The 9,651-nt window shown below is 39.7% G+C and overlaps 1 non-coding gene across 1 annotated transcript; it reads left to right on the top strand.

Annotated features, from left to right (window-relative positions):
* The first annotated feature begins 9,327 nt into the window (after positions 1–9,327).
* trnav-uac (transfer RNA valine (anticodon UAC)) lies at positions 9,328–9,400 on the top strand. Its single transcript has one exon. It is a non-coding gene; the product is annotated as a tRNA-Val (tRNA).
* The last annotated feature ends 251 nt before the right edge of the window (positions 9,401–9,651 follow it).

Below are 9,651 nucleotides of genomic sequence, written 5' to 3'. Positions count from 1 at the left end.
TTCGTCTGGATAAGTAAGGGGAAATTACATATGATACTGGTGCTTGGGCTTATATGGGTAGCTCAGATCTGTACTCGTGCCTGGTGGGATTTATGTGATCATATCACCCTGTACCCCACCTACTGCAGGGGTGCTGGACACTGATGACTCTGTCTTCTGCTCCAATAATATACACGTGTCTGTATTTCATGAAAGCAAGTTGGAGTATGTAAAAACTTCCCTCTATTCTATATCCAGAAGCTTCTGTCACGACTCACTAGCGTTCCAGCTAAACAAAGGACGCTGACCGATATTCTGATGGTAACGTATAAAAGTGAACAGTAGAGGGCAGCCAAGCACCAGTTTATCCGGCATAGGCACATTTTATGAAACCTACCTAATATTCTCTCGACTACAAGAGCATTTCTCAAAACAGTTCATGTATATTGCACAACGTTATGGTTTAGCTACAAAAGCCTGCAACTTATCCAAAATAAGAAAAATGATAAGTCAGTGACAGTGAGGAAGTTGGAATGGACTATCATTCAGAATAGTGCAGCTCGGTAGCATACTCACACTGACATAGGCCTACGGATAGTACATCTAAGCATTTTGACTCTCAGGGTTAAAACAATGCTGATCAAACTTTTCACTTTAGTAGCACTAACTAATTCATTGGTGTAATTATTTGCTTCTCAGACATGAGTTAATTTTATAGGGCAAGTTATACACTCTATACAAAGTACTAGCTTCTGCTCTAAGGCCATGATTAATCACCTGGTCCACCATGGTGGCCCTTATCTCATTGAGGAAAAGTTGGTTACTTTCTTCTGCCTTTTCCCCCGTTCTGCCCACACTAAACCACCACGCATCCCAACTCCCCTTTCTCTTCTCCGTCCTCTTCCACCAGCAGGCAGTTGCCCCTGGTCAATGATTGCTGCTCAGGTTCCTGCACGTTCACCAGGTGTAGCTCTGTTGTACTCTTGCTGCATAAATGTACTTCACAGATAACAGTTGATGAATTACACTTGCTGAGCAAATTCAGTACCCAGTATCACTAGCAGATTAAGATACTCCCCTTTGTAATTGAAGCTCATTATTTACCTAATACTCGTACTGTAAGCATAACAACTTTATCAAATATTACAGGCATACATCACTGAAATTTATGGAATATACTTTTGAATCAATTTGAAAGATTGTTTAACTGTTTTGCATGTGGTGCCTTACAAGATACGTAATCACATTTATATATTGTTTTGGGTATGAAATTATTACAATAGGAACCTACATAATGTATTTTGACCAAAAAGGTCAAAAGCAACTGAAAATTGTACCAAATTATGACAACTGTACAAAACTATTTGCATATATGTATAAAAACATTTGGAAATTTGTGTGAAGCAATGAGAAATCATGTTATGTTGGCCATTAGCGACACAATGGGGTGGTTATTATGCTTGTTGTTTTGCAAATGTTAATTGTCATTGGAGAAATACTCCAAAGCAATCCAGAGAAACTGTAATTGTTTTGGGCAAGTTTCAGGCTTTTGCTGCTAAACCATAGTGTTGTGCTATACACTTGAACTGTTCTGAGGAATGCTCTTATCATCTTGAGAATGTTACAGTTTTTCTTGATTGCACATTTCATGAAACATATTTAACATTCTCAAGACTATAAAAACAATTCTCAAAACAGTTCATGCATATAGCACAACATTAAGGTTTAGCTGCAAAAGCCTGTTACCCAACATACCTAAGCATTTTGACTCTCATGGTTAAAACAATGCTGTTTGTACTTTTCATTTTGGTGGCACTGACTAATTCATTGGTGGAAATAAATTAAAAAATTCAAATCATTTTGAAAGCTTGGTTAACTGTTGTTGCAGCCCCTTGGGTCCCAGAGAGTCACGACAGGTGCTTAAGTTATTCCCTTTATTTGAAGTTTCAGACAGCGACAACTCTATCCGTCTCGTCAGGTATCTTAGCACCGTGAAAACTGTTTTGAGACGTATAAACAACATTTAACAATCTAATTCACGCAAATACAACACAAACATATAGCCATATATCTAATACATAAATACAAATTACAATCATAAATATAAAAAACGTACCTTGCTGCGCTCCCCAAGGAATGCAAATATATTGATATAACAGTCCTTTTCTTTATACAAACAAAGTACAAATTAAGCCTCCAACACAAACAAGCAGCTTCCCTCATTTACGTCTTTAAACTACCTTTAAAGGGACCTCCTTTTATGCAAACTACGGGATCACCCGCAGGACAAAATTCAAAAGCACAGGTACACTCACATAAATTCACATACAACCATACTAAGCACATACAGAATAAAATATTCATACGTGAATTAGAAAATGAATTAAACATATATATATAATTTTACCAAAGCAAAATAACAAGAAAGGAAAACACATACAGGGACACTCGCGGTCCGTTACAACTGTTTTGCATGGGGTGGCTAACACGATGATCACATACATATACACAGTAGTTTTGGGTATAAAATTATTACATTGCGAAACTACATAATCTGTTTTGAACAACTAGACTAAAAGCAACTGAAAATTGTACCAAAGGATGACAATTGTACAAAAGCATTTGCATATAGTGTATATACTTAACCTTTTGGAAATTTGTATGAAGCAATATGAAAAGACGTTCTTCTGTGCAGAAGTGACATTAAAGTGGGTGATTACACTTGTTGCTTTACAAATGTTAATTGTCATTTGAGAAATGCTCCAAAACAATCGAGAAAAACTGAAACAAAAATGACAGCTCTTTTAAAAAGGAAATTGCTGTATTTATTTGTTTGTTTGTTTATTTATTTTTTAAAGACTTCAACGACATACAGCAGGGTGGTGATCGTTGGGAAGGAAAGATAGGACAGAAGAGAGATAGGGAAATAAATAAATAAATAGATGAACAAACAAACAAATAATAATAATAAAAAAGAATACAATAAATTTGATTTAAATAAATTAGCTAGGATAATTTTAGTTAATTCTAGCATTGGCTGTAAGTTCCATGTAACGTTAGCTTTTAAAATCTGTATAAGTGTTCTTATGTTCATAAAAATAACAAAGTACCAAAGCAACATTGTTCATTCGGTTTTGTTTTTATACGAAGTGCTGGAGGTTAGGCTCAGCACAAATGTATGTTGCAGCTTCCTTAATGATAGACTATCTATGCAGACTGTTTTTGCACCAATTTCTAGCAAAGCAGTGGTGTTTCTGCTACAGGAGTGGGATGACTAGCTCACCATCATGATTGATATGACATAAGCCATTTCAGAGGAGCAGACATTTTACATATTCCTGATGTTTATTTGAATTTGGCATACATGTTATAATAGATGTCGAAGAATTGTGAGTTTGTCATTCAGGAGGTGAGAAAGTTTACTGTGGTGCAGTGGAACAATAGCGAGGATGCAGAGTTACAGTGCGATCAAAACTAATACAATTCACAAGTATGACGACTCCAAGATATAAGAGGAGCCAGTATGCTACAGCAATAGAGTGGCAAACTGTAAAGGAATGGTTGGCCTGTATATGGTGGCTACATGAAGTATGTAAGCATTAAGTAATTAATTAATAAAAATATAATTACATGTCATGACCTGCTCGTACGATCCTCTTGTGTGCCACGCCCCCTTGTTAACCCTGTGTGAAACCCCAGCGTAAACCAGCTGTTTCTTGTTTTTTCATTTAGTCTTGTGTATTTAAGTCCACGTCAGAGTTTGTATCCCCAGTTCTGTCATTGAATTCTTTAGCATGTGTCTGCCTGTTTGCCCAAATAAATCCCCTGTTCGTTGGACTTCGGTCTGCCTGACCTTGATTCCGCGCTCCCTGCTCGCTCACCTACACACGTAAGCAACATTATACAATGTGTTGTTCTGGTCCTGAGATATGATTGGCTGACTAGTGTGTGTCAGGGTCAGCGCCTGTCTGTCTCTGCCCTTCATGTCTCTTCCTCGTTTGGCCAGCAGGTGTTGCTGGCCATCCTGTTCCCATCTCTATGTTTGTGCTTGACCCTTGTTTTCAGTACTTCCTGGACTGCTGCATGGTCCAATGAGTTGAACATATGGCACAGAAGCTGTGGCCCTCCAGTCATGGGCTCTAGGCCAGCCTCCTCTGTTGTTTGTATTTATTGGTTTTCTGTTCCTAAGTGTTTGTTATTAGTTCTTTGCTTCCCTATGGACTATATGCAGTGGATTTCCATTCTGACGTTTCAGCCAGCTGCAGTATTTCCGGTGCACACTAGCTATGGCGTTTTTCACTAGATCGCTGCAGGACCTGCCACGGATAACTGTAAGCGACTTGAATCGCATCATTCAGGCCGCATCCAAGACACCTACATTAAAAAAGGACAAAGGCTTTAAATTGTATGTGTCCAGCTACATACACAACTGTGAAGGTAAATCTCTGTTTTGAGTTCTAAACTGTCTCTGATACTTGCTAGCCATTTACTAGCCGAAGTTAGCACCTGATAGAGCAACGTTTATTTACTAGCTAACGTTAGCATATTGATAGGTAGGTTAACTTCATGAATATGTTGTTTTTGTGCATTGTACTATCCTAACCCCAATGTTAATCTCAGTTTCAAACAAGGAGTCAGGGGAGGTGACAGGTCTGAGTGCTTCAGGTCTATGAGGAAAAGCCAAAAGCCTCACTGTCTGAGTATAAGGGAAAGTCATCCTGCAGGTTCAGTTCAGTTCAGGTAAATAAGAAACAGGTTCCTGTTTGTCAGATCAAGTTTCTGAGTCATTACTGTGAATGAAATACGGTTTAAGACTATCATTGAACTAGATATTTCTATGTACTTGTTTTTTTCCATAACACTTTTTAAAGTTCACTAACAGAATTCCACTAACAAAAGTTCACTAATTTATTATGTGAAGGATTGTCTTTAACTGTACTTGCAGCAGGTACAATTTGTTCTCTTACAGATTTTTGTATTGTGACAGACTGTCCTAAGGGATTCAACTCCTGTGGAGTTACAGGAGTGCCAGTGTACCTGTGTGCTGGTACATCCTTGTGCAGCAACGTGGCAGCTCTTCTTTTTCAAACTGCCCACTATTCCCAGCTGAGGCTCACATCAGTTCCCCCAGTGTTCAGCTGCACAGAGACTGAACAAAAGCGGCATAAACCAAGGACTATGGTAAGTAATCTGATGCTTTGATTTTATTTATAGATATATGTTCAATAATTATAGAAAAAATGGTTTTGCGTGTATACAGGGTGTTAAACCTGGTCCAGTAAACAAGATGGTTATCCTGTCAGCCAGACCAAGAGAAAGAAGACTGGTAGAAGGAATCAGGTTTGTGTTGCTATCAATACTACACACAGACACTAAAAAATGTAAAATTAATAGTGACTATATTCGTAACACAGCACACCACAGCACACAGTGCACAGCGAAATTTGAGTGTTGGAGTAGAGAGTGGGTACAGTACCTTACTCAAGAGCACCTCAGTGGCAACTAGGTGGGAAATCGAATTCACAACCCTCCAGTCATGAGTCCCATTCCTTGAAATGATAGGCCACCAATGCCCCACAGTGACATTTGGCATGCACAACTACACATGCATATGTATGTACTCCTGTCCCCACCTACCCTTACACATACTTACATACATCTATGGACACACACTCAAACATGCAGACCCACAACCACACATACTCACACGTAATACTCACACGTAATACTCATTGTTATATACATGCATGCATGCCTACACACATGGTTTTGCACACATATATTTCTTATTTATAGCACACTTGTTTCCTTTTTTGTCTTTTTCACAGAAGCAACTTATGTAAAAATACACCTTATGTTGATAGGTGTTAGCTCATCTCTGTCGGAAATATCAATGCTTAAAGTTCATGACGTGAACCATGACCTTCCTGCTGATGAAGCTCCCATGATCACAACAATGGCTGTTTCCAGTGATGTACCTCTGGTTGACTCCATGTTCGGAGAGGTGCAAGAGGGAAGTGTGCTGTCCTATCAGATGCCAACAAAGACTGTCCCAAGGACCCGTCCGCACACAGACGCCCCTTCTCCTCCACAGCTGCCACTCTCCGATTACAGCTTGGGACCCTCTACATGTGCATTTGTCTGCTCTGAACATCAGCACCATCACATGGCATCCCTTGAGGCATCTTTGGAGACAGCACACAAAATTGAACACAGCACACAAGAACGGAGTTCTTGTGCTGAGTGACACCAACTAAGGAGTTGCCGCATCACCTCTTCCAAATCACTGATAGACCCGGCATACAGTGAAGAGACGAATGTCACTGCCCCATGTGGCGCAATTCCAATGAGCCCTTTCAGAGTGCAGTGGGACTTGTAAGAGGAAAACACCTCACTCTGGAGGACAGGGGAAGACGGACATTGACACCTCAGCTCAGTGCAGTCAAGAATAACTGTAGTGTCAGGGAAGTCCTTGAAATCCGCTGGCAGATTTTTACTTATCTGCTCCTGAGGTATCCTGATCCTCACTGAGCCACGTACTGTGTAGAGGAAGTTGCCCCATGATGTAATGATTCGACTGACCGTGGACTAATGGATACTGTACCGGTCAGCAAGGTCCTGCTGCTTGGAGCCAAGGGCGAGGTAATTCAAGAAGAGGAACAACTCAATGATGGGCTGCAGGGAATGGGCTGTGGTGGATTCTGTGAGAGTTAACCACTGACCATGGATGGCAGAGACGGCTCAATCAAGGCCCAGAAATGCATAAGCAGGTCATATGATGCAAACCTAAAGAAACAGAATACAGATATTCAAATAATAACTGTTCACAATTAGCTAAAAAGCAGAGGAAACAGAAATAACTTTGATTTGATGTCGATCCATTTATGCCTTATCTCCTCATCTGAAGGAAAAGTAAAGAAACTAAGTACACTGTTGTACTTACTAGAAGCCTGGCATAATGGCACACAGCAATGTTGTACCACACTTTTTCTGGTATTTAATTCTTCTCATTGTTCACTAGCTTAGACACGTAGGCTAACGGAAGTATTCACGGTGGCTGAAATTTAAACAGAAGTACGTCAGTGCACGCGTTGGCATATAGTCCATTTCAGTTTGCCCTGCTTGTGTCCTGTTCGATTTTGGATTTGCTTGTACACATTCCTAGTCTTCCCTAGTGCTGTTACCCCTACATGTTTGTTAGGTTCCCTGGTTCTTGCTCTTTGTACATTTTAAGTTAATTCACCTGTGTATTGTTCCATGGCTTTGTTGATTGGTTGGCTAATGTTTTAGACGTCTTTGTTAGTCCTTGTTAACTGTGTGTTGTACTTTTCCAATATGTGCCCAGTTTCTGTAGCAAAACCTTGCAACCCAGCAACGCCTAGCAAACACCTAGTAATGCCTAGCAACACCATAGCAACCACCTAGCAATGCCTAGCAACACCCTAGGAACCACCTAGCAACCAGCTGGCAACACCCTACTAATGCCTACCGACACCCTAGCAACCACTTACCAACACCCTAGCAACCACCTACAATACCTAGCAACCACCTAGTAATGCCTAGCAACACCTTAGCAACCACATTGCAACACCATAGCAACCACCTAGCCACCACCACGCAAAGCCTAGCAACCACTTAGCAGCACACTTGCAACCAGCTAGCAATATCCTAGCAATCCTTATCTGAAGGTGTGGTACCTTCTGATTGGAAGCATGCCAACATAACGTCCATTTTCAAAAAAGGGGATAGAAGTAATTTGTCAAACTATAGGCCAATCAGTCTAACTTGTATAACTGGTAAAGTTATGGAGGCTATAATCAAAGAGAAAATGGTAGATTACCTGGACTCAAATAACATTTTGAGGGATAGCCAGCATGGATTTAGGAGAGGTGTTTAACAAATCTGTTGGAGTTTTTTGAGGAAGCTACTCAGGAAGTTGATGATAAGAAGGCCTATGATGTCATCTACTTAGATTTCCAAAAGGAAATCTAAGTATAACAAACACAATTCTCCTGCTCCATTGGTTCACCTTGGTAGCAAGGTAAAGTTCACCCATTTTACTCAATTTACCGGAGTCAGCCTCGGCTTCTAGACTCTACTTGAGATATGTATATAGATATTAATTATATGACATAGCACGCCTCTCTTCGGACCTAGGTAGGTGTGGTGACTCCTCCATCCATATAGGCGTGGGACCAGATGCGCTATACGTGTATGAAGTAGTACATCTCATGTCTTCAAAGGACTAAGTGTTGAATGGCATCACCTATAGTCTGTAATTGTATGCTTATAGATCATCAGTTCAATTTATGGTGGTATCTCACAATACCAGGCGGGGAGTGTCAAAGCATGCATGAATATTTTGTATTTTTGTATTTGGCGCCGTCTATTGGGTCTGGTTGAAAATTGTTACGTATTTACGTGTTCAAAGATAAAAAACCGGGAGCAGGAGGAGTCTGAATGTTCGTGCAGTAGGCATGCGGACAGCACAACCAGAACCTTCCTTAAACATTCATTCCTTGGAGCGCCTTTGCTTTTTCTACGGGGAATAAATGAACGATCCAAAAAAATGGAAAAGAAAGAAGAAAATTAATGTTCATTCATGCAAATAAAACAAAACGTAAAGATAAAAACAACTTCTGCATCTGACGTTCATTAACGTCGTTAGTTGTCTGTCAAGTTGGGTAAACAGACGCACAATTAGGACAGAATATTTTTCATGGGAATTAATCATTTTCTCTTTATTTCTTATGGGAATAATTTGTTTGGTATACATCCTGTTTGGTATAAGTCCAAGGATCTAGTACGGATTAAGGGCATATACCGAGGTACCACTGTAAATTCAAATCAGTCTACAAATACAATAAAGTTCACAGGGTTCCATAAGAACATAAGAACATAAGGTGTGCATGTGTGAGTGTTGCCTGTGATGATTAGCTGAGCCTCATCCTGGGTTGCTCCCTGCATTACACCCAAAGACTCCAGACCACCCTGTTGCCCTACATGGGACAAGTGGTTATAGAAGATGGATGGATGTGTCACTGAACTAATAGGTATTTAGTAATTTACAAACAAAAAATACACATGTATCAACGTTTACAAATGTTCTCCTCTCATCTTCACAGGAATGTACTCTGTTTCGCAAGAACAGAGAAAAACTGGCTGAAGATCCCTTTCAGTCTTCTCAGACATACAGTACAGTTGAAACCAAAAGTTTACATGCACTTCAGAAAAAGACACAAAAAACTTTTTTTTCTCACTGTCGAATATTAAATTAGAGTACTTTTTCTGTTTTAGGTCAGTTAGGATCACCAAATTTTTTGTATTTGTTAAATGTCAGAATGTTGTGGTTCCATAGTGTAGTGGTTATCACGTCTGCTTTACACGCAGAAGGTCCTGGGTTCGAGCCCCAGTGGAACCAGTTCATTTACTAAATTTCCCAGAGGAACCTTCCCGAGGGATTAATAAAGTACTATCTAATCTAAAGAGAGAGAAAATTTAATTTTTAATTTTAATTACTTTCTTCAAAGTCAGAAGTTTACATGCACTAAGTGTGTTATGTCTTTAAACAACATAGAAAATTCCAGATGATTCCAGTCTGAGCTCTAGAAGCTTCTGATAGGTTAATTGACACCATTTGAGTTAACTGGTGGCACACCTGTAGATGTATTT

Source organism: Paramormyrops kingsleyae, chromosome 25 (assembly GCF_048594095.1).
Source record: "Paramormyrops kingsleyae isolate MSU_618 chromosome 25, PKINGS_0.4, whole genome shotgun sequence".
Lineage (NCBI taxonomy): Eukaryota > Metazoa > Chordata > Actinopteri > Osteoglossiformes > Mormyridae > Paramormyrops > Paramormyrops kingsleyae.
Note: the sequence above shows the minus strand (reverse complement) of the source record. Positions and strands in the feature narration are given on the sequence as shown.